Below are 27,225 nucleotides of genomic sequence, written 5' to 3' on the forward strand. Positions count from 1 at the left end.
TACATGAGAAATTTCCAAGTGCTGGATCACTTGCAGAAAACTCAAATCAGTATCTACTGAGGCAGCTCCCTGGGGACAGCCACCCACAGTTAACCCACAGTTAACTCTCCAGCAGGAAGTTTAACATTCCTGTAAACACATCAATGCCACCCAACAAACTCACAGCAATTTGTAGTTACAACAGAAATAAACTGCAGTGCACATGCTGGAGGAGCTCTGTACTTCCAGACATAATGTCTGAGGGGGAATTCATCTCCAAGGTTCACTAGGCTTGGTGCAAGCTTTCAGACTCTGCAGGAGGAGATTTTCCGTCCCCAGGGACTGAGTTCAGTGCTGGTCCTGCTCCGTTCAGAGCACACAGCCCATTGATGCCTGATGGAGAATTAAGGGGATGGGACTCCAAGGACAACCAGCAATCTGTCAGTGTCCTCATTAGATGGAAATAACTTCAAACAATGGCCTCACCGTCTGCAATTGCTCTGTAATGTTGCCCAACACAGATTTGTTTCTAATATTTGTCTTATGATTTACAGAATTCATAACATTTTATACAGTACAAGGGCAGGTGCTGCTTATTTTAACATCATCAGAAATAGGCAGCACAATTCATTTTGCTGGCACTAAATTTCCAAAACCTTTCATTGGTATATTTTTACTAAGCTGCTGTAAGATCTAAGTTTATTTTTTTAATTTTACATTCTGCATTTACATACAATAATTAGAGTGCCTAAACTATACATGGGAAGCAATATAATCTTTATTTTTCTTTATATTTTATATTTACTTCAGTATTTATTCTTGACCAGTAGAGGAAACTTATTTGCATCATTTTCAGACACAGAAAGCATGAACTCTTGGTGAAACAAAAGCTTATGATTTAAAAATAAGATATGAATCATTCAAGATTTCTTATGCAGGCTTCTGAAGGAAGACACATATGATGTTTTTAATTTAAAGATTTTTATGATCATGGTCACAAACTGCTATCCTCTTTTACACTTGCAGGGAACAGAAACAGATTCATTGATTTCATGGCAGGGTGGTGTTAAACATACAAATATTAGTGAGAATGATAGCTCAGCTCTGCAAATCTATTCCAAGAAAACAGTCTGTACTTTTTTAAATAGATGAAGAGTGTTATTACTTTCCAAGAGTTAAGAAGCTGGTACCAGGATTTTATATAGTTTGACAGCAATAAAAGTCTTACAACTTGTGTCAGACCTGAAGACTGATATTGAAGGTATAAAATCACACTGCTGGCGGTAATGAAATCATCTGCCATGGCTCCTTTGGTACCTCATGACATTCTGAATGCCAGAGACAGATTTGAAATGTTTTAGGTTAATTACAAATGTTATAAAATATGTTTTGGAGAAGAATTGAATGAGGAATATTTGGTTGCTGATTTCTACAAGGAGCTATTGGTGACTTGGACTAGATACGTAAAAACCAGTAAAGATTTTCATGTGGGGACTCACAGCTTAAGGAACCCAGCACACAGAAAAGCTGCTCAGAGTCAGCATTTAATGATTTAATTACTGATTTACTACTACAAAGTAAAGCAGGTATCTACAGACAGTGCCCTGAATCCAACTTTGGTGCAACTCCTAACTGATCACAAAAAATATTGCATTTCTAAGCCAATCACTTCAGTTTTCTTCTCCAACTCTTATCTTGGTTTCCATTTATGATTGTGCGAAATTACAGTAAAAAGTAAAACCATTTACAGTAGATTAAGTAGATTGTATCCATCATATCCTTTCACTCTTCTCGTTTCTGTATGTGTTTTATAACAATGGAATAATTCTTTCAAACAATAGATACATCTGGTCCTTTGTGCATCACAAGGAACTTCTCCAATGAGGGCATTGCCCCCAACAATTGAGGGCAAGAAAAAAATAATCACATGGACATTTGCTAGTGTGACCTTTCTAACTAGTAAATACAGATTTTTAACCTAGAGCAGTCCTTGGCATCTTCCCTGGCAATTAAGAACAGTCTTGAGCACAATGCTCCATGTCACCATTGCAGCAGGCTGACAACCAAAGAGAAGTCATAAAAGTAAATCCTTTCCTTTTGTAAATATTATGTTAGAAAAAGTTTATGAAAGGAGTTTCAGACATTTTTGTAAAGGTCGCACCCATATTAAAGAACCCATTTCCTGCAATTGCGAATGCAAAGTCTAGTCAACATCAGGCAACCATTATCAATTTGTGATTAAAATGCTAAAAAAACCTGTAATTATACAGTGGAAAGAAGTTTGGGGTTAGGAAAAATGGAGACACAAACATCACAAGTGAGACTCTCATCTGAAGAAATTCCATGTAACTGCACTGACTTCACTGGATGCTTTTATGGAGCTGAAGACCTGACAGTATTTACAATGCATTTGAAACAGATGGAAGATTACAAGGAAATTGCAGCCTTAGAAACTTCAGCAGATACTTAAATTACTATAAGGAGAATATTCAAGGACATATCCATTAAATAGGGGGGAAGGGTGAAGTTTAGTGAAGAAATAGCAAATAAATAAAACTGTATCAGATTCAACTATCGTATTCTTAAACATCTACAGATTGTTTTCATTTTGGGGAGTTTTAAGCTTCACATTCTTTTCAAAAAGCATCGTTATTCCTCTGCTTTATACAGACTTAAATTCCATATGTGTAATAAAATACTAAGTTCCAATTTTCTACATTCAAATGCAAACTAGAGTGATGTTTGCAAAAAACAAAATTATTGCGTTATTTTCATTTAACTGTCATCTTGTCATGTGTTGAGACATCCATCTAAATCATTGCTGAAGCAGGAATACAGATGTAATATCAGAGGTGCTTTGAAAGCACACTAGAAATATTTTTCTTTCATTCCTCAATGCCTCCAACTATTGAGATTACTGGTGGAGGTTGCAAGGAAGTAGTACAATTTATCCAGGGCAAGAAAATTTTTACAGAGGAATTTCTCAGATAAATCTCAAAGCATGACAATCCCAAGATGCTACATTTAGTATGAGTAAAGATTTAGTTGGAAGTATTTTTCTCTTCCAACTTCTTAGCTAGATTCCACCACATCCATGTGAGCAAGAAACATCAGTGAGAAGATAAAGAGCAAATGAAAACATTTTGCTTCTTTCTGTCTTGCACATGAGCGTGCAGTTTACAGCAAAACATCTCCCCATATGTTTCACAGCAGAAGGAAGTAATCCTTCAGTTTGCTTCTTGCAGAATGTTATTCCTGAATTTTGTATGTGACAAGGTTCTGTGGTTGCAGGAGAGGGCACCTCAACGTTCCCACGCTCGGGCACAGAGCAGCCCAGCTCTCCTGCTGCTGTCATTTGCACATTCATGTCTTCGAGTAAGTTGTTTTTAATTAGTGTACCCAGTCTATAAATCTGTCACTGTTGTCAGAAATGCACATTTCACTTCCCAATTCCAGCAAATTACAGGAATATTTCTCTGGAAATCTCCTCCTCAGCCATTGTCACAACATCACAGCTTCCCAGCTCTGGCTTTTCCCCGAGCCCAGCAGGGTCACTCCCAGCTGAGGGAAGCCCTGGTGCTGCTTTGTGCCTGCAGGGAAAAGGCTGCAGGAGTTGGTCAGCTGAGGAAAGAAATACGTGTTATCTAAACTAGTGTAGCTTTTGTTAAATGAAAATTAAACTCTAGACCAGAACAAAACTGGGGTCAACATGGGAGCAAATCAATTTTCCTCTCTGCAGACATAGCAAGGGACAATCACTTCACTGGTAAGACAATATTATGACAGGAAGGGAAAAACCAATATGAAAAAGAGTCTAAAAAGCAATCCAGATGATGATTTTATTCAAATAGCAGCAAGATTATCATGACAGACTACAAGTAGGACTTTAACATTATCTTAATTGCTTCATTCTTACTCTCTTTCACAGAGATCAGCAAAAATAATTTTTCTCTGATTATGCACCACTGTAAATCAGACAACCCATTTTCATAAAGATTTACAGCATGTGGTGCCAGGTCCCATACACAGTGCAAGCTGTTCCCTGTTTAATGAAATATGATAGTTATTTTTCATTTTTATAAAGACTGGCAAAAATGAAAGCCAGAGGTTAGTCATGAATTCAGCTGAATAATTTAGCATCGCATCAAAAATACACTGGATAAAATTATTTGTGCTGATCTCAGATGTAGGTAAAAAAATGCATTTTGCAAGGTGTTAACTTGGTACCATTTTTTTGGACTACTTGAAGTGGTGCCTTGATTCCCTGGTAAACATGAAGTGAATTGCATTTCTCTGCCATGAATTTCCAGGCCCCAGCCACAGGGTTTTCCTTTGTGGAGGGGCACAGACCCATGCCAAACTTGCAAGTAAATGCAAGCACTGAAGTGGAAGAGCTGAAAGGAAAACCTTTCCTCCAAGACATCCTGCATATTTTTGAATCCTTAAGTTATTAAATTCCGCCTCTATTCATTAAGAGAGAGAGCAGGCAATTCCCAACACAAACAGCTCACTGAGGTGCCCAGGGAGAAAACTCCTCCATTATCACCATGGGAGCAATTTGAAGGTGGTTATACAAAAATTTGTACTTCCATACAAAGCGTAGCAAGATGTGAGGGTGGAAGTAATTTACTCATTCTTACAAAAAGCAGAAAATCCTTGCTTCCCAAGGACCTGCCACCTCTCTGGCCTCACACATGGTGAAACCAGAGCCAGAAAAAGGGTGGAAATCTTCTTACTCTGTAATTTAACTGCTGCAAATGTACAGCTACTAAATGTATAAAGGTCAACTAAAAGGACAAACTGAAGCCTTACTTTTTATTTTAAAAGTTTGCTCTAGGAGAGGAACACTGAATTAGAGAAGAGCAGTAGAAAGCAAGGGAGTGCATTATGGGTTTCTAATATCTGACATGTCCCCTTTTATTATTTCACGGAATAAATACCAGAGAAACATGATTTCAAAAGGTTAGCACTGGCCTAATCAAGCATGTTCTTTCCCATTTCCAGAGGGAGTCTGCAGAAATTCATTTTGCAAAGACTTCTGTATTTTTAGGTCATGGCTTCATCCTAAGAATTTTGCTGGATAACAGGTTCTGTGGGTTTTTTTCCTTTTTATTATATCCATTTAATGTTATACCACCTATTTGGCTTACCTAGGCCTGTTAAAAGACCTGAAGTTTGTAGCTTTTTTTCTTTTTGGGTACCAGAATAGCAAATAAACAAAGAGAAAGTAATGAGAACAGGGTTTATAGCAGTCATTGCAGAGTCACCTGGGTTTGATCCTTTACATTTTCAAAAAATAGATTGTCATGTCTAATGAAAGTAACTCAATATGTGATTACAGTGAAATAACCTAATTATGGAAGATGACTAGTTTTGCACAGAGCTCATGAGCCATTCCTGGGCTGGAGCTCACTCACCATCTGGGTTTTCTTTCACAGATTGTTCAAACTCTGGAAATTGGGGTGGCTCAGTGTGAGCTCCTGATCAACCAGGACAGACAGGTGAAAAATGTTTTCAAAGGCTGAAATGATCCAACAAGAAATGAGCCAACAAGAAAATGAGCCAACAAGACTGTGACCAGGCAATAAAATCCTGAGAATGTCCACATGAATCAGCAGGGATTTTGGGGCGCTCATTTGATGCAAAGTTTACTTACAAGATGCCTTCTTTCTAGCTAGACTTTCATTTCCACAGTTACAGAAATGCTTTGCATTACCATGTTTACCACTAATATTTCAATAAGGAAGGGCAAAATTGTAGGTTTACAAAATAGCAATATGGAGCTGCTTTGCTATTTGGATAAGTAACAGCTATTCTGCAGCTTTTGGGGCCAAAAAGAATCCAAATGTAAGAAGTAGAGTACTGATGCCTCAAAGAATAAAGGGAGAATAAAAAGTGTTTTCAAAAAGAATCTATTTGTTTTGTACGTTCAAATATTTCTTGAATATAAATCATTGACTCTTTAACCCACACTGGGTCATGTAGTTCTGTACATCAGTGTAATCAGCATTATCCTAAAGTACTTCACCTTTATGGGATGTGCATACAAGTTTTGTTTCCTGTCAGAATTTCACCCAGAAAATAAATATTGAAAAATGTGTTTGACCTGATATATTGTGTAGCAAGGAGGATGGATTATAGCTGAGTATCATTTCCCTTATGCCCCTTGCCATGACTGCAGATAAATGCTTTGCCATTTTTTAAATTTAGATTTTTTTCATGGCTTGTATAAGCAGTGTCCTGCTTTATTCATGCAATTAGTCATCACTAAACTGATGTAAGTAAATAGCTTATTGAAGAGCCCAAGAAGGCTTCATTTTCCATAGGAAAATGACTTTAAATGAGCCATGGAGCACATCTTTCACCTCAAGGAACACCTGAGTTCACATGGAGAGCTCTCGAGTCTGTCCTTTCAGTGAAACCTCTTCAGGCAGTTGTCATGAATGAGGGGAGAGTAATCAGGAAAATTAAAGACTTTCCAAAGACAGGAAAAGCAATTGCTGTGAAGTTACTCCAGTTAATACCGGTGAAGGTAACTGGCTTTCTGCTGTGTGGGAACATTCATCTGCCAACAACTCACATCTGAAACACCAAAACAAAGTTTTGGTGACAGCATTAGGGAAAAAAAATGGGGTCCTGTTCCAGCTCTCCCCATGAGAAAGTTCAGAACACAGTGAGGGTGACTTGTTCTGTACAGGTCACCTAATTGGCTGAGAAAAAGAAATAAATGATTCAACCTAACCCCAAACCATGATTTTACTGCAAAACTATCAAAATGCACTTGTTGGAAGGTAGAAAGCCTCGGTGCATTTTCAGAAACAAAAACCATTTTTCAACCTTATAGAAGGCTATTCACCAGGTATCAGAAATAAAAAGCATTAAGAGAGCATCAGAGAGCTTGTGAACTAACCCAGTGAAAGGCCAAGACTCAGGAAATCCAGCAGGGATACACACAGGCACTTTGAGAAAGGAAAAGTCAAGGTAACCTTCCTCTCCTAGTACTGGTACCTCCTTATAACTCACACAATTCATCTCTTGAAATAAAATACCATAAAGATATAGGATATATGAAGGATACCAATCAAATAAGCTGGATAGATGTCTGGGAAACAAATAAGAATCTTTGTATATAAACTGTCCATCCCCACTACATCTCATATTCCACTGGGGCTTTATTTACCAATGTTCCCTTTGTTTCATATCACTCTGCTTTTTAGTGCCAAAAGAAACACTGGGCCATGGGGAATACCTCACCTTCCTCCAGCTGCACTCTGACTGTGGAGAATTATCTATCAAATCAATTAGTTCATTCACTTTGAACCACATCTGCTCCCATAAGGCCATCACAAGTGAGCTGCTCTTGATTCATGGGCATTTGGGGGAACCTAAATGTATATAAAAGCAAAGCATTTAGGTTACAGTGTGTTATATTATTTCTTGGAGCAGACAGCTATGTCTAATTACTAATCTTGAAAACAATCCTGCTGATTATATCTTTGATTCCTGAAATAAGCCCTGTACATGGGGTTTAACCAGTTCCAAAATGAATCCCAGATAGCCAGGTTTTGGTAAGCCAGATGGATCTGTGACACAAAGGAAGATTCTAAAGTTTTCAAGCAACTCCAAAAAGAAAGAAAATTAAAAATAGTGCTTTATCTTCCTCTTTAAATAAGAATTTAAGCTTGCCAATTCATATTTTTTAGATTTTCAGTAAATAAAATTTTATTGTAATAGTTAAGACTTACATACCTTACTGCCCCAAAGGATTATACCATAAGTTTTTAAAAAGCTCAGTGGTCACATTTGGTCCGATCAGCAGCTTTTTACAGCACCAGCCTAATTCATTTTCTCTCCAGAATCAGTTACCCATATTGAGTTACCCATATTGAGTTCGCTCTACCACAGCCATAGATTTAAACCTGCACACAAGTTACTGTGAGCCATTCACAGAATATGCTAGAATCCAATTTACTTGACATCTTCTTGAGTATCTGCTAAATTAAAATATGTAGTGGTAATATTTTAGCTAAGTAAAATTTGATGTGTTTATATTACTATTGCTGTTCAATCAAAAAGTATAAGTTGTCTGAACAGCTTATGGAAACTTTCAAGAATCAATGCTATGCAATAATTCCACCCAGGAACAAATTTTCATTCCAGGTATTTAGTATGCAAGACCCCTAAGCACTTTGCATAATTATATGACTTTTAAAATGTCATTTGCATACATATTGTATACCCCAACCTATATGAAAAGTTGCTTAGAACAAAGATTTAGGGTTGAGGATAAGTTTAATTTTCTGTTCATATCTCTTTTCTAGCACAAGTATTGCACAGGAAAATCCTGCAATATCAAACCACTCACAGTTCACACATCGACAAAAGTTACAAAAATTTACAGCTTTTGCCATTAGGAGCTTTTAAAATAACACTATCAAATCTTATTAATACTGTAAACAGAACTATGGCCAAGAATTCAGCATTAAATCCAAAATCAGTAGCAATTTAGGATTTAATAGCAGCTGAATTAAGCGAAACAGGCTGTTTGCTTATAGTATGTATTGCACGTGAGCATAAATGCCATACACTATATAGAAAGATAAGCATAATTGAATATAAATAAAAATGCCTTAAGATATCATCTCCTTATCTGAAAACATTTGGCCTCAACTGAATGCTAAAACACTTCTCACTTGTGTTGAGGATGAGAAGCCAGAAAACCATTAACTAAGTCATTTCCATACATCTCCACTTAGCAAGTAAAAACGAAGGTAACAAACAACCTCCTCCTCCACCCCCTTTCACCAAATGGTGAGTATAGAACATCAGGGGAATAAAAGAAATAAAAAAAGCCAATTTAATTTTCTGCTGTGTGCTTATAACTGTGCTTTTCCTTGATGAGCCAGAAATCTTGGAGCAGCAGTCTGTGAACCTGCTTGGACCAAAGAGACAAACCCAACAGCCAGAGACAAGCTGGGGAGGGCAGGCAGACAGATGGGAAGGGAATTTTTTAAGAGGAAGGCTGAGCAGAGTTCAAAGGAGCCATTCCAAGCAGCTTTCCATGGCAACAGAGATTTGTAGGATAAAGTTTAAGTATCAGAGGAAGATAAGAGATTGAAGAGTCTTGATCTCATCAAGAAGACGGGCATTTTGGTTCCCCAGGTAGTCTGGGTGCTAAACAAGAAGAGGAGCAAACCTGACTCACTTGCCTTAGGAAAGCAAAGTGACAAAACCCCTGTAATTCACCCCAAGCACATTAAATTCCTCTTGGAGGAAGAGTTTCACAATGCTCAGAATGCTCCTCTGCTCTGAGGTACAATCAGCACATCTGAAGAGGGGACTGTACTCCAGGGAAGTTCCATTTATGCTTATCCTTTCTATTCTCCTCTTCAGGCACCATCTCCAGCCTCTGGGCAAAACTGCAGCTGCTCTTGTGTTATGCTAATAAATATTACAGCCTTTCTCAGACTGAGGGATCAGCCTATCAATCTAGAAATTAATTTCCTTTTCCACTGTACATTTAAGAGCAGCAGGTCAGAAGCACGTTCAGTTACAAAATTCCTGATATGTGATCTAAATCCATACTTACATATCACCTGAAGAGGATCACCTAAAAGCTGAAGAGGAGAGGGTGACTAACTGCTCATCCTAGAATTAATCCTACTGATAAGAAGGCAGCACAAAATACACCAACAATGAACAGTATTTCACTGGCACTCACTGCAGAGCCTTTGAACAATCACAAAACAAATCACATTTGTGCTAAAGCAGTGGCAAGGGCTCCAGTGCTCAGAGCTGCTGCATCCACAGCAGAAGGAACTCAGGAAGGCTGTGGAGTTCAGCCGCAGGCAGATCCAACAGTTTCCCCCATCCCAATCCAGATAAGGACATAAGCACTGACTGCATTCTGTGATGGAGGGTGAGGTAATGTAACAGAAATGTGCAGACAAAAAACTCCAATGCACCTACTTTCCTGACTACCCACACTGTTCCACACATTTGATTAAATCTACATTTTCTTTTTGGCATTCTGTTTAAGGATGCACCAACTTATTTAGTTGCAAGAATATCACACATCAAGAGATTTCCCAATAAGCAAATAATACTCCAGGCAGAAGAGCTTTACCAACATATATTCAAATTACTGAGATTTTCCATGGGCAGTAAAACTACTTCTTCTGTGAAATAGCTTAGCTTGTTAACTTTTCCTTAGTTATGCAGAGGCAAAACATCTTTAAGCATGGCTCTGATTTACAGTTAATATCAGAGGGAAAACATAACATCAAGAAGGGAAATGTTCAAAATACGATTTATCATCTCCTTACAAAGCATAGTAATTCTTTCTAGAAATTATTACAGATTTAACAGTCATATCACACAATGTAAATGCTGCAGTGCTACAGCAAACTGAGTATCTCATTCCCAGCTATTAAAAAAAACATGCTTGTACAATGTGAAGAGGACTGAAGACATCTTTCTGAACCTGTACAATATCTTTGAAGAAAGAAACATCATAATCCTTGTACTGAACACAAATACATAACAAAACTTATTAAATGGGTTGGTGGTTTTAAGCCCAGAAATTTTTATTAGGTGCATTTAACAACACAAAGCATGCAGCACTTTTCTGGTACAACACCAAAAAAATAAATTACTTCCATGGATTTCAGTGAAAATATGAAATTATACTTTTGAGGTTTTCTAACCTAGGCATGAAACAAACAAACAAAAAAGACTTATAGCTAATCTTGGTATATGCAACAACAGATTTTTTCAGGTATCCATTGTGCAATTAAATTGCAAATGCCATCACATCTAAGTTCAATGGGAGCTCAGCGTGTTCAAAAGTTTTCAGGGGTGGGTTTGCTTAAGCAGAAGGGAGCATCTGCACAAATATGAGGGTTCATCCATTCCTGTTATATTTTTGCTACTCTGTGTGTCCTCAGAAAAGAGTTTCATGCTCAGTTAACTGAAATAGTTTCTCTACAAACACAAAGTGGGAGTTCTTGATAATTTTCATTAAAGAACAAAAAGAATTTAGATGCCAATCCTTTGGGTTCCTTTGAAAAAAACCCTTTTGTGTGGGATGACTAACAAACAAAACACCTGTTCTTACAAGTTGTTAAAAGCTTTCAGTTCTGCACATAAAAGATGAGTATTGTTACATTTTGGGGACCTTATGTAACAAAGCTTGTTAAGGAAGTTGCAGATCAGAATTCAGTGTAAGGGCACAAGGGAATGTGCTTTCCTTAAACTGTTCATCTCCATTTGTCTCTGTGTCCCCAGTGCCATACTCTGGAACAGCAAAGTTAAGTTTACAAAGTACAAAGACTGCTTTTCTTTTGCAAGTCCTTTAGAAATAACCTATGGTCCCCAAAATCCAGTCTGAAAATACTGACTGAGCAGCATCCCAGCCATTTCCATCTGATACCTGATCTTCACAGCAGGTGTATTATTTCACTGTTATTAAACATGTCATTAAGTAATTTAGGATTGATTTTCACAACGACTTACTGTGATGTAACATCAGAAAGGAAAAGATAAAAGTTATGATCTGATTCCTTGCAATATATTGCAACAGATATATACATAATTTATATATATATTCCACAAGAACTTCTGAAATACAGGTGAAATTTGGAAGAACAGGGAAAGTCAGTGCACAGCTCTCACTAGGCAGTTCTGACCTTCCTCTCAGTGACTCATAATTCTCTGTATACAAGCAATGTGACTTCAAGTTTGTTAGATAACACTTCATGATCATTAACAGATAATTTAAAACACCCAAATAATTAAGCTGTCCCAAATCTCCACTTTTTCTGCAAGGAAGACAATCTTCTGGAGCAAGCAGGGATTGTTCTGTGTTCAGATCCAGCTCATATTAGGGAGAGAAGTGCTGATTTTTCAAATAAGACAGCCTTTCTGCACAGTATACATTGAAAACTGGGAAAGAAAACTGAGATGAAAATCTTTGCTATACTGCTCGACAGGCTCCATTCCACAGAAAGTGGAATTGCTTACCCAGGTGAAGCTCTTGAGGAGATGGATACCTGGATGACTCCATGGGACCTGGCATTCCTCCTGATGGACAGACAGCTGTTGTGCATGTCCACAGTCTGTCAGTCCATTAGAAACCCCAAAAAGAGGAGCAAAAACATGCTTATGTAGAGAAAGCTCCCTGCTGCTCCTGCCTCCTCATGGGGGAGGAATTGGTTTGATCAGGTCAGGAGCAGGGTACTCAGGACAAAGGTGTCTCCAAAAAGCACACCCAGAACAAATGACCGTGTTTGTGTCACCAAACACGTGCTGCAGGGAGTGGGCCAACACCCCACAGCAGGGATCTTCTGTGCTCAGCTTGCCTGGCACCGACTGCAAAGTCACTGGCAAGGAATTCAGAATCCCTGAGCCACTCGAAGGGTCTTGGATAACCAGAGTGCAGGAGAGGAGCAAAATTCCACCCACTGGAAGGGAACAGTTCCCCTTTATAGGCCTGGAGAAGAAGGGCAGAAGTTGGAAAGCACCACAAGACAGGAGGAGTCAGGTGAGCTCTGACCCCTACCAGGTGTCCCACAAGTTAGAATTTCATCTGGAGCACTGCCTCTAAAAGCCATTTCTGGTGACAGCTCAGCTATTTCCACCACATCTTATCCCAGTTCTGCTGTCCAGGGCTGGCACAGAGCCAGACAAACATTCAGCATGTTGGAAATAGATGAACAGTGCAAAACAATTAACTCCCTCATGGGTATCAGAAAATACTTCCTTTCACTGTTAGTGGATTATTACCAGTAAAAATTTGGACAACCACTGGTTCTCAATAAAAGTATTAAACATGAAGTTTTTTATCCAATTCTAAATGAAACACTTTCATTTGAAAACACAAACAGGAAGTCCTGTCATTTGAATTCATGCTCTTTTTCAGAAAATATAGAAAAGCTTAGAACAGAAGTAATGCAATGTGACAGGTGACCGGACACAAATCACAAGCAGTTAAGGAATGCCATTTACAAAGCCCATTTCTTCAAGTTAATCACCCTTATTAATAAACAAATACTAAGAATAACATGATTTAAAATAAAATTAGCGAGAGCCAATAAAAGTTTAACTCACTCAATTACAGCAATAATTGTCCATTACTCTCCATAATGTAGCTTAGCCAGCACTAATGTCTGTCATTTCAGACTGCATTTGTAAAATGACTGCATCATAAAATGGGATTTTCACAAAAGCTACATTTCAACAGCTCTCAGTTTCCAAGATATAACAGGTTCCCTTTGTAATAAGGAGTAAGCCTTAGAGTGAGACAGAATAATGTATATCCTTGTAAATCTTTGCTCCTGGAAGATTTACTTATCCCCAACAATAGATGGAATAGTTTAGCACAAATCATGTCACAGTGCCCCACCTCATGAAATGTCTCAAAACACATCCATACAGAAATGGTTTCTAATCTCTTTCAAGTGATAAGTCTGGTCTAAAAGTGGTTTTTTTAGTACATATGGATGATGATGTGTTGCAATTGATGCCCATAATACAGGATACAACTAAAATACAGGACATAAAGTGACTTAAATTATCTTAGCGTCTCAATTGATAACACAATCTGATTGTGCAATAAAAATTAAAGATGAAAAAATGGTAAATTCTATTAACATCTGATAAAAAATTCAAGCTTGTAAAATCAACGATGTTGTACATACTAAATTTTACACTGTATGTGTAGTATTATTTACACCAGAGGACTTCTGCAGTTTCATCCCTCTCCAGAAGATTAAGAAGCACATTTTCCTTGTAATTTTTTGCCCAACCAATCTCATTAAGGAGTTAAATTTGTTATTATACAGTCACTCCATAGAAACAAGACACACTAACATGTTCCTGCCCTCTATGTAAATTTCAAACAGCTTGTGGTGATCAGTGACAACATCCCATTTGTTTTTCCTATGAAAAATTGTTATTTCTTACAATCTCACCTAAATCCCAGAGAAAGAACAGATTTTATAAACTATTCATGAGCAAAATTCAACACAAAGCACAGAATTAGGTATAAATAAACGTAACATAATTAAAGTAATATACAGATGCTTGGGGCTATAGCAGAAATTAGCATACATGGAAAAGTATGGCCTTAAAGAAGGATTCAAACGGTGGTTTCTAGTTCATCACAACCAGAAGAACATTGCCTATAATTTACCCATCAGCCAAATTAAGCACTGGAACAGCATCAAATCTGGATGAAAGTTTTGAAGACTTGCATTGAAGGTAAGCAGGGATAAAGCATTTTGTTGCTTGTTTTGTTCAGAATCCAGGTCAGGTTCTGAGCTCTGTGTGTATTCCCTCTCCAACCCGGTTCACAATTCCTCTTCACATCCCAGTTCCCTTTCTGCAGTGCTCCTGCCTTCCAAGTTTCTCTCTGGATTACACCTCAGACTTGCCAAGGCCATTTAAAGTTAATGAAAGTGGACTGGCTGAAATTTCCTTCAGGCTACAATTCTTCCACAGCGCTTTCATGCTTGTCTTTCATGTCAGTAATACTCTGTGTACCCACAGAAATTTAACTTAGCTCTACTACTCTTGCACACAGGCAGACTGATGAAATACTACAGAAAGGAGTAGCAAATTTCATAACACATCATGCAGATAAAGCATACAGAGATTGCAGGGATGTTCTTCCCTTTAGACTTCATCAATTTCCAGAATGATATTTCAAGCAGTTTTTCAGAACCAAAATCTCAAAACAGGAAAGGCCTGATCCAAAAATCTCAAATGATTCTACAGCTGGTCAGCATCCATGGCTGTAAAACCTGCACTTATAATGTAAGAAAAGTAAATACCCAATTTGCCATCCGTGACAAATTACAGAAGCTTTTCCCATAACATTTTAACCTAAACAAATTGTTCATTTCTAGATCTACAAAGGATCCCAGTAGAGTCATTAGCATGTTAGGAGCATGTTTCTCCAAAACACACAGGTCTTTTTCTTATGATCACTGTATCACATTCATCACCATTAACAGTCTCAGAGGTGTTCAACTACTCACACCTGGCTCAGGAAAAATTGATACCAAAACCCAGGTACTGTCTCCAGGAGGTGGTGAGAGAGGATTATACCTGAACTGGCATATGGTCATAACTTCCAAACATAACCCAAACACATTCCAGGGTTCCTTGAATAGCAAAAAGCATATGATGGTTCATTTATGAAATGAAATTGCATGTATTCTTTCTTCTTTTTGCAGTGTTTTACCAACCTTGCAAAGTCGTAAACAAAAAGCCAAAACCCACAAAACTTAACACTTGATCTTCATCTATGCAGATCTGGCATGCTCTCTTTTCCATAAAAGACAAATCTCAGATTAGAAAATTCTGACATTCCAAATTTATATTTAAAGCCTTGCAGTACCTGTGTGCTCAGCTGTTTGATACCCAGGAATAGAAAACATGCATTTTTGCTAAAAGAAAACAAGTATCCATTTCCTTGGAGCAAAAAGGATGCAAACCTCTTTCTTTTCACTTTAAAAAAGGTGAATCTCTAATTTCCAGATCTGTGAAGTACTCCTTTAAAAAATCTGCTGGCATAATGTTTTCCTGGATGAAGAGCCTGATGTTTTGTGGAAGGCATTTTCTTCTGTCATTAAAAGGCTGTGACAGAAATCACTTTTGGGCTTTTCACAAATAATTAAGAGAAAATTAAATTCCTCCTGTTTTAAATGAGTTGTTTTAATTAGAAGTGGAAGAAAGACATAGCTCCCAAGTGACCCACAGTGCATTTGAAACAAACAAAAATATCATTTTCAGCAAGAAAAGCCTGTTTGTGGGTGTTGAACCCCATGTGTGCTGAGCCACACTGATTATTTCTGTAGTGCTCATAGCTAATTTACAGGCTTTCCATAATCATAGCATTACAGTGTTTCAATGATTCCTAAACATAGAGGAATTTATCCCAACACGTCTGTCTGTAATTATCCTGTTGAAGGAAAGCAAAGCAGAGTAATCACATCTTAGAAAAGTGATTCCTGGGAAATTACCATATAAACCTTTCCTGTCCTCTCTTTGAAATGTTTCCAATTTTTACTGCTTAACACATTTTTTAAAACCTCTGCTCATTAGAATAGAGTTTAAAGCCATTTGAGTTTTTGGGGGAAGCTCATTGCATAGGAAAGGGTTTTGCTGAGGAACAGCTCAAATGAGACCCCACACCCCATAATAAATTTTGTGATTGCTTTTGCTTGACCGAAAACTGCCACAAGCTGTTATCTGTTCCTTGTAGGTTAAGATAAAATGCCCGACTGGAATTGCTAAATTTTTAGCAAACAGGAAACTTTCATTTTTAGATTAGAAGAGCAGCACTGATTAGATGGCAGTGATTACAGAGTGGCTCAGGCAGAGATGCAGAGCTCGTCTCACATCCACGGAGGACTCTCTCCTCTCAGAATTTACTGTACCAGCCCGTCTGGATGAGCCAGGCTGTCTAATGGATCAAGGCAAAGACAAAACAGGTTCACAATTAAAGCTGAGTGAGTCCTGTATCACTCCTAGCACTGCTCATTAAGCAGGTGTTTGAATTCAGAATGCACATGGCCAAGCTGCACCAGGCAGTGCCTGGACTGCAGAGCAGGTCCCGGGGGAGCCCAGAGCACAGCAGGACTGACAGACAGACAGACAGACAGACTGCAGAGCCAGCCCCTTCCTGCTCCTCACCTCAGGGCAGCAGCAGCCTCAGCACAATTCCGACAACTGTACCCCAGTCTTTTATTTCATTCTTCAACAGCATTGTTTATTATTTTTAATTATAAAATAAACATGTTGGCAGACCTAAATCACAGACTGAAAAACCTGACTTTCAGTTTTACAGGATGTAAATAGGAGTTATTGAGGTTGGAGAGGAAAAGCTGTTCCATAAAATCCTCAATTTCTCTCTTAGGGTCTCAGGGTACTCAACCATAGAGTTTTCTAATTGTCCACTAGCACAAACTGCCTATTCACAGATTATGTATTTACATGCAGAGTCCTTCTTTGCATGCACTGCACTCTTTGTGAAAAACACCTAATGACAGTTGATGTAGGAAGTGTCCTTTTATAGCTTTAGACCCTTCATTGATAGTCCTAATGAAAAGTGCCTCTGCAAACATTTTTTATAACTGCACTAATTAATCTGGCAAAGTCTCTAAAACAGTCTAAAAATTGATCTCTCTGATTTTGAGAAGACACCTACATATTTATTTATGTTTTACAAAATACTACATTAATGCAAACAGTGCAAGAATTAATGTGATATTAGTTTAACCTAGCATTGCTTCAATCAATAAATAAAATTAGAATAATTTACTCTCCCACGACTAAATGCTGAATTTAGCAGTTTTTCCAGATACACAGCCAGATGAGACCAGAAAATTAATTTCATTAAGAGTTCTTTATGCTGTGCTCTTCTAAAACTGAATCTAACTTTTCCCATTGGGCCCACTTGGTTTTGAATGAAATTTATCTTAGGATGTACAATACTTTAAATTGCCATCAGCATGAAGCATCACCAAGATCAGCTGCATTTGAATGAGGCCAAAGGAAAGAATTTCTGTGCCACCATTTTCAGCATGGAAAGCTTTCCTCTAAAATAAGGTGTTGGCTGTCACTTGGCACAGCAGGGAGACAAAACTGTCAAAGAAACCATCTATCCTTATCTATCTCCTTTGATACTTCTAACTCTTCTAATGCTTAGCATTGCTAAAGGCTTTAAATTCCTCCTCCTTCAGGGAAAAAAAGAGTCTCTTACAAGAATAAAACATTATTTGGTTTAATTCATTCTACAGGAGAAAAGATCTTCTGAAAGCTGAATAATGTTCCCAAGGCCACAGGGACTGCAGGACTAAAATGTCCTATGGGCTTAAGGCTCACATTCTTGAAGATATCCAGGTAGATGCCCAGTCCAGTTAAGTTCAAAGTGTTATCAGAGCCCAAATCCCTTTGGGATCCAGGCATTGGTATATTCCTAACACATCCCATACTTCCAAGCAGGGCTCTGTGTTTAATAGCTGTTGGTATTGCTCTGAGAGAACTCTCACAGTTATCCAGCATCTGCTCCATGTGCACTTTCAGCAGAGCCAACCAAACCAGGAGCTGCCAGAGCTCGTGCAGCCCGTGGATTACACTGCAGCAGCCAGGGGATCAAGGGTAAAACAGCCACAGATCAATGGAGAATCCCACAGCTGCCTGCTTTTGAGGGGAGACACCACTTCTGAAAGGTGCCAAATGACAACTGCAGAGCCCTGATGCCCTTAGAAACTTCAGAAGAGGGGTGGGTATAAGCAAATCCAGATCTGTAAGATGTTTTGGAAAGCCCCCCTTATTCTTTACTGTCACCCTCTGCTAAGTACAGCTTCACAGACCATGACAAGCCTGGGAGTGCCAAGCAAAGCTACATGTTGTCATTTACTCACTGAACACACACTAGATGCTTGATTAATTAATTATAGGTGTTTTCACACTGCCCCAAAGAGTTTTCACACCAGTTTGAAATATGACAGTCAGCTACAAGTTGTGGAAGCACAAGCTGAGAATTACAGAAACCATGAGGTGCCACAGTTAATCAGTGTACAGAGAGGGAAACAACATTGGTGTGCTGGGCAGGTGTCACCACAGAGGGGAACATCCCAGCTCACCATTGCCACCCTGGGTGAAAGTCAGACCAATTGCAGGGAGGGAGGGACACAAATAAGGACAGACCACTGGGGTACCAACACCTACAACCTCCACCAAGGAACCTGAAATTATCCTCTTTTGATGTCAAGACTGAATTCATATTAAACCATTCACTATTACAACAAGCAGGAAATGGCATTTCTTGCTTGGTCAGGAACACAGCACAAGAGACATTCACAGGGGGAAATGGTTCAGCGGAAGGTTGGAATTGAGCCAGAGGCAGGGCACAGTCTCTTCCCAGCAGTCACAAAGCTTTGAGTGAACAACAGCTGGAGCCATGGCTGTATGGGCCAAATCCCAATCCTTTCTTTGTGCCACTGGGCTGAAGAGTGAGAGAGCAGAAATGCAGCACTCCCTGTATTGTGCTCTCTGACTCCTTTGATTCAACTGTAATCATTTTGAGCACTGAAAATGCATCTTTGTCTTTGCAAAGAACTATCTTGGTCAAAAGTGCTAATGTGAATCCTCACAGAAGAACCTTTCTAACCAGAACAGAAGCCTCCTGGTTTAAAAGGCAGGATTCTTTCTGGACACAACTCTCCTCTAAGATTGTTATAAACACTTTAAAGCCCAAGATTGTTTTATGCAAGCTCCTCCTAAATGAGAATTAGTAGTTGCCAAGCAACCCAACCTTCAAAAGATTACCATAAAAATTCTATAGAAAAATAATCACTAGCATATACAAAAAGCACAGGAGTTTGTGGGGGAGTAGAAGAGTTAAAAAAATAAAAAAGGAAGAGAGAGAAGAGACACCAGAAACATTAAGTTTTCAAACTGACTTTAAGCATTTGCTGTCACTAAATGCAGTTCTGTATGCAAAGCACACCTCCACACCCATCCCAGCAGCTGCATGGCAGAAATTACCTGAACAAACTTCAGTCACCTCATCTCTGCTTAACTTCTGTTACAGGTGAAATTCAACAGGCTCTGAGGCTATATAGCTATGTTAATACAGATAATTGGTATTTTCACAAGCAGGCACACCAGGACGTTCATATTTGATACTCAGAGGAAAACCAAATGTTGACGTCTCAGATTTCCAGGTCCACAAGGCAGGAGCTGCTCCCAGGCTGCAGCATAGACAACAACGAGGGGATTCTGCTCTCTCAGCAGAAACCAGAGAACTGAAATCAGCACAGATCAGATACAGCTCCAAATCTTCATCCTTTTCCCTGGCAAGAACTGAAGAAACCAGGCAGACTATTCCCAGCTACCTAGGCCTAAAAGGCTGTGCTAGCTGCCAACACTTCTTGAGCTGTTTCTTCATAACTTGCCAGGAAAGAAGGAAACAGTGTGATGCATCTGATTTACTGTCTAGGGTACAAATGTTTGCTGACTGCACAAGCTATTAAATTCACCTCTATTCATATATATTTCAAGATATTAAATTCAATTATCTTCATGGAAATAAACTGTGCATAGAGCATTTATGATTATAAATTTAAATAGACCATCTTGCAGTGGAATAAATACTTGACATTACAAGTTTCACAAAATCAATCTGCTCAATATCTGTGTTTCCAACAGTTGGATGCTTAGAGCAGAGGTGTTTATCCTGCTTATTATCCCAAACCTTCTGTGAACAATTTAGCCTCATTCTGGTTCATGCAAAAAGGAAAAATGTCTCAACACTGAGATCACTGCAGTCAGAGCTATGAATAGACTGCAGGGACACACACATTTACAGGGAAGTACAACCTTGGTAAGTATCTAGATGGAGAAAATAGAAGAAAATTTGGTAAAACACTAAAGGCATGTAAGGCTGCAAAGCACCCAGTCCCCAGAGTCAGCACTGCCTGGAGCAGATTATCAGACACCAGACATCCAGAGGCCATTGGGAATCTGAGTTTTACTTTGATTGTTCAATCTACATATTCACAGACTGTGTCCAATGACTAAGGGGCCCTGTGTGACTAACAACACTGTGTTAAATTTTGATGCTTATACCCAAATGTCTTGAGCCATCACAGTACTCTGCTTCCAAATATGACAATCCTATTCTGACACCTGCAGCAGTTTTACATTTACATCATGGAAGAAGGCTCAGTTGTGCTGACACAGACATGTTCAGAGGATGGCACAAGAAAAATCAGTTCACGATGAACTTCAGAAATGCATTCCAAGCAGTTCTGTTACTTCAGCATTTCTAATTATTTTTAGAAATGGAGCATATATCAACAAGAAGTGGTGCATCATCCATAATTCCTAGTCATTGGGCTAGTTTGTCATCTTGGATTTGTAGAAACCTTTTCAGCACGTGGGAATTTCAATTTGAAAGATAGTTGGGTGCAAGCTCTCTGCAAAAATTTCCTGTCACTGAGGTGTGTCACAAGGCTCCCCAGCCCAGGAGTTGGTGCTCAGAGCCCAGTGACACAGCAGCCATCTGCAGTGCCAGCACACAAGGAAGCCCCAAATATACTAAGTCCCTATAGCCTGAAGCTATCTTTTTTGGCTGAAAAATGCTGGATTTCTTCATGCAGTTTTTACAGCCATGTGCCTCCGCAGCTTCCAAAGCTCTTCACTCTTCCAACCTTGATCACAATTAGTTTTGAGACAGGCTCAGGAGAATTACTTGAGAAGTCTAACAATTATAATAAAAGTGACTGCTTTCCCCAGGAAAGCCATGAAATGCATAAATGCTTTCTAATCATTGTGTGATATTGAGTCCACAGTAACCTACTTATTAACAGATTATATAAATGGCTTAACACCCATCCAAAAATCACTGGAAGGAAAAGTACAACTGTACCTGAGATAGGTGTCTTAAAACAAAAAAAAAAAGCCCAACCAAACACCTTAGTTGAGAATGCAAAATGTATCAAAATACCTGTCTTGGACCTGCAAAGATAATCCTTAACTGTTGCATATGTTGTATCAATATCAAAAAATCATGCCCAAAAAGAATTGCTTTTCTTAACATACTCATACACAGAGGCAGAGAAACACAGAATCAAAGCAGTGAAAAATCCAACACATTTGAGATCCTCTCTGAGAGGATTTTACCCACATGAGCTGTACATGAGTGAACACTGTTTCAGTGACACGTCCTTAAACTCAGCCGCACCCCATCCAGCTCAGAAGATTAAACCACTCAGTCCAGTGAACCTGGGCAGCCAAAAGGGTGGCCAGAGGCTGTTCCTTGGACTGATGTCAACCTAAAATCCGTGCTTGGAAACAGAAGTCTCCAACTGCAATTTCCAGTGAGGAGCAGAGCAGTTGTGGACACCAGAAACAAGCACTGCCTGGCTAATTTTAAGTCTAAGCAGGTGGTTTTGGACTACAGGACTGTCTCTCGTAAGCAAAACCTTTTTCTGAGCAAAACCTTAACCATGTTGAGGAGAGTCAGTGGTAGAAAAAGAAGTGGTAGAAAAATAATTTTTTTAAAATTAATAAAGTGTGGACTGGATCAAATGCGCAGTAAATTTGATTTGTGATGGCATCTATCAACATACTATGAAAAACTGAACACAGCAATCAAACATCAGCTCCCTCAGGATTGCTGGATCTTACTAGGCATGGTAAAGAGAAATTCTTCATTAGTAATGTAGCATTATTTTTAATTGACCCAAAAAGCCAGCTGTCAAAGTGTTTTCAGTCTGCCAAACACAGCTTTAGGTGTGTGGGAGGACACTTAAGGACTTTAATGTTTCTTACAAAGAAAATATTCACACTGGAAAATGAGTGAAAACTTAATCAAATAGATGAGGAACTGAGTGAATGCCTCCAGCATATTCTGATAAATTAAGAACTGCATTCTTAAGAGTATTATACTGTGTCTATGATCAATTCCCATAATAGCTATATATTAAAAAACAAACAAAACAAAAACAACCAGAAAAAATGCCTTTGCCATACTCCATACAAAGGGGTTCAAACCAGAAACAGTTTATTGGTTCTGTAATTTCTTAGCTGTGAAATCTGGATGGATTGAGGAACTGGGGGGAGGATCAAAATCCACCAACACACTCAAAGATCTAAAATTAAGCTATTTTCTGCACATACAGTTTTGGAACTGGCAGTACCCTGTGACATCAGTGGGTTTTGGCATTGCAGCATTTTATAAGCATTTATTTTTTTGAGTGTAACACTTTCCAAAAAAATGTCTTGAAATTATGAGGTGGATCATCTTTACTGTTCTCATCCCAAAATCATCTAGACTCCTCTTGTAAAGTGAATGGATTCCTTGGTAGTTGTATCCTCATCCAACACTCACCACATCTCCCAGGCAGTGATCTGAAATGCTCTGGAAGGGAAGATCCTGTGCTTTCAGTCTGATCATGAAACAAGTTCACATCCAGCACAGGAAATACCTATATGGGCACATTTTCTCACAGTTGTTGGTCCTCTGAAATTCATTCACATTTTGGAAAGAGGCCATATTTCATATAGGCTTGGCGATGCTGGGTGGAAGCCAGATCAGTTCCTTGCTCTGGTTCACGGCAGCGCCGTACAAACGTGCTGGCACAACAGATGGCTGGGGGAAGGTGAGGAAACAGGCATGCTTCATGGTGTATTGCTGTCAAAAACAACTCTCCACCAAGCCATAGCCTCTCTATAAGACAACATACAAATAAACCCAAGATGAAGTCATTTGAAAAATGCCCAAAACCTTACAGGCAAAAAAGAAGCAAAAGTTGTGGATTTCTCCAGCATGAAACTATATGGGTGACTTAGTCCAGTCCCTCAAAAATATTTACATATAATGGTAACTAGGTTGTTAATCAGATATGGTTTAAATCTGCTTATTACTGATACAGACTGCTGACTAGAAGAGAGAAAAGACATTCTGGAGGAGAACAAAGAAACACACCCACTTCTCCAGCCTGTCTACAGTGATGTTCTAAATGAAAGAAAATATCTACACAGCCATCAGCTCAAGCAGAAGGTTCAATACAAATCACTTGTTTTTCAACCCAAAATTTAGAGTATTGTACTTTCATTTTCATTTTTTGAATGTTTAAATGCCCAAAAGCAGACATGAAGTGGAGGTGGGCCTCTTGGAAGCAAAGTCCACCATGTGATTTTCCTTTATCCAGAAGCAACTGATTGTAGCCAATACATGCACTGGTCATAAGAAAAACTAAGGAGGAATTTCACTTGCAGATGTAATTTATATACACTAACAAAAATCCTCATGACTAGGGTTCCACCTCCTACATAAACTATTTCACTACTTTAAAATATTCCCGTATTCATGGGAATATGGCACAGGATTTTTGGACTGTCAGGAAGAATGGCAGGAAGCTTCCACTGCCCTGCTCTGCTTCAGGTGCTAGTTAAATATAATTGGACCTTTGATAGATTCAGACAGTGAAAGCATTTTTCCAGTTATCAAACTTTATGCTCTTATTTAATTATTCTGCACCCTCAAGCATAAAATGCATTATTTACATAAAACACACTTTATTCTCTGTTGATAATTTCCTCACTGTGTTGACTGACTACAGCTTTATGAAAACTTCAGGGTTTAAATTCTTATCTATTTTATGCAAAAAGAGATTTAAATAACATCAAGCCACTAAGAGAATAAACATCTCTTGAAAACCATGTGGTTGATTCCTAATGATAGAAGACCTAAAATATTCTGTACCTTCTTAACTGCAATTACTACAGCAACTGTAAGAGTAAATCAAAATCAGCTACAGAAGCAAGAGGAATAAACACAGAGTCCCTTCATGGGAGACCTTATTAAGGAGGGAAAGGATAAGGTGTTTGGGTTTTTTCTACCTCCAGCTACTGCCATCCACTGTTCCCCAAAGAAAAACCAGCACTTTTTCCCCCTAATATTGAAAATAGACCAAACACCCTAATCCTAATGAGTCATTTTGGTGCACAGTTTTGTACAGAGCCTGTAAGTCAAGTTCAGTTAATTACACATTTAATTGTCTCCAGAAAGATAAGAATTAATTCACAAAAAGAAAACAAAAGCCTTGGCTACATGCTGTAATAAAAGGTATCTGAATGTCTTACTGTAATTAAAAAGTCTTGGAGACACTGAAATGCATCTATTTTGGCAAACCTCCAGTATACACCAATCAGACACTGACTTTGAAACTCCTTAATATACAAAGGAAGAATAATGGGACTGAGAAAGAAATTACATCCAAACTCACTCAAGCATTAAATGGGAAAAAGCAAAACAACAAACAAAACACAAAAACAAACAAAAACCCCCATGCCTTTCACCCAACTTGTATACCATTAACAAGTTCTCACAAAAATTCCCCAACGCACTGAAGCGACACACGCTGTGGCTGCAGACAGATGAAAGCCAGACAATATTTCCTGTTCAAACTATCAGAAGGAGCCTTTTATGTTCCAATCCCATTTCCCTCTCTGTGCCTGTCATCCTTGCCTGTCCCCATGCCTGCAGCCAAGGAGAGCTGAGCCCTTCCCAGCTCCCCAAGCCAGGTCCAGACAGGAGCCACCAGCTGCTGCTCTCCAGCATCCACAGAGGTGTTTGACACCCAACAGCAGGACACATGCAGAGCCGTGCCTGAGTGAAAAGGGGACAGTAAAACACATTCCCTCCTTTGCCACTCAGTATCCTCAGTTAGCAAATACTGCTCACTTCATTTGTATTTGATAGGAATATCTCTGGGCATTCACTGTCTTTATTGCTGCTCTCTCCCTACCAGCAAATGCCAAGTTACTTAATACTGAGAACCTGATAAAATCTCTGCAACACCTGTCATGCTGGAGCCTTTGCAGCTTTGTCTGACAAGGAGAGTCTGATGTGACTTGATATTATACAAATCACACTTTCTGCTCTGTTACTAAAACCTGCCATGCCGGTTAGAGGATTGTCCAGCCAACAAAGACCACTTGACAAGGGCAGTTCCCTGAGGAGCCACATTTTCTCACCGTTCTGTGCACCAGGCTGGACAGCTCCTTACAGCAGCCACCACCGCCAGAGCTGCCTGGAGAAGTCAGCACTCCCTGGTGCACAGGGTTCACCTTTATCAGAGCACCCAGACCGAGAGCCCATCCTCAACACAGGCATACAGCACACAGAGCAGTGACCAACCACTGCATTCTAGAGTCTCTGTATTTTATCTGCAGACTCCCAAATATTCAAGAGTAATGCCCTTTAGACTGCTTTCCTGGCTTCCTGATCCTTTTTTATGAGGTCTCCACCTAGAAATGCACCAGCTCTCAGTACCACAAACAACCAGCAGTCAAGGCAGCTCCAGGCCAGCAGCACCCAGGCGGGAGCTCAGGGAGAGGTTTTGACTGTGCCCTCATCACCTGGAGTGTTCCATTGTCTCAAAGCCAAGGAGACCATGGAATTTTATAAATTTTAGCTCTTACAAAACAAAATCCTATTTGGGCATTCTCAGAAGCAGGGGGAAAGGGTTCAAATGAACAGTGTCACCACAACAGGCAATCATTACAACTGCTTTATCTCCAGGATTCCTGCAATTCAAAAAATAATCATCAGCATCAATGATTGTAAACTATACTCCAACTGATGAAGAGTTTCTGTAAGACTTTACAGTGGGTTTTTTTATTAGTAACATTTTTTATTGAAGGTAGGAAATGCCAAAATAATTGTTTTATTGTAGTCACAGTTATCAGTATGGTCACATAAAATGTCAGTTCCCATTTTCACCAGGCAGTTCTGTGACAGGCCTAAACTAAAGGACATGCCAAGCCAAACAAAAATACCTACTGAGCATAAACAGACCAAATTACCTTGTCAGTAACAAACCATTCCTGAGCATTTAATAAAGCTTTTTAAGAAAAAAAGGCACCTTAGGATCAATGCCTTTCATTCAAAATTCATGGGCTCTATTAATTTATCAAGTATACATTTTTATTGGTTCTTGCACAGCTCACTTGAGAGACAGACATTTTAAAGCTAATTAAATAGAAACCACCACATTCATTGTTCTCTGTACTCAGCTGAGGATGCTGCTTCCACCACTGAGGCATTTCCATTAACATCTGACCAAAATTTTTCAAATCAAATGCAAATATACAAACTGATATGAATTAACAAATCAGCTAGGACTTCTTGATTTCATTTATCCATCTATTAAAAATACAATAGTACTGATTTGGCCAATGACCAAAAAGAGCTTCCAATATTTAAACCCCATTTCCTCTGGCATGACAGCTTTCTAAAATACATTCAAAAGTGTAATTCCAGAGCTGACATGTCACACAAGGTTTCTGCTCTATGTGCAAGTCTGTCTGAACTTCCAAGCAAAACCCCAGCACCATTTCAGAAAGGTGAGCACACAGCACTGCCAAACACTTCCTTAGGAAAGATGAATCAAATGGCAACTACTGAAGCTGCCTTGTTGATAGTACCTCCATAAAAGCATAAAAAACACATCTTGCATACTAAAGATATGGAACAGCTGTTGGCTGCTACATAAAGAGAACATAAAAATATATATTTATTAAATTATAAATGAGGATAAGGGAATTTTCATTTTTAATAGACACAGCTGGAATTCAAGTTTTTCACTAAAGGAATGTGTGCCAATGTATCAGTCCAGATTCAGACAGCAGGCTCACATGGCATGAGATCATTTTCCAGCTTCA

At 38.9% G+C, this 27,225-nt stretch overlaps 1 protein-coding gene across 1 annotated transcript in view; it reads right to left on the reverse strand.

Moving 5' to 3' along the window:
* Nucleotides 1–27,225, reverse strand: part of GRIN2A (glutamate ionotropic receptor NMDA type subunit 2A) — a 147,440-nt gene that overhangs the window by 63,519 nt on the left and 56,696 nt on the right. The window lies entirely within an intron of this gene.

The sequence above is a fragment of the Ammospiza caudacuta genome, chromosome 17, assembly GCF_027887145.1.
Source record: "Ammospiza caudacuta isolate bAmmCau1 chromosome 17, bAmmCau1.pri, whole genome shotgun sequence".
Classification (NCBI taxonomy): Eukaryota; Metazoa; Chordata; class Aves; order Passeriformes; family Passerellidae; genus Ammospiza; species Ammospiza caudacuta.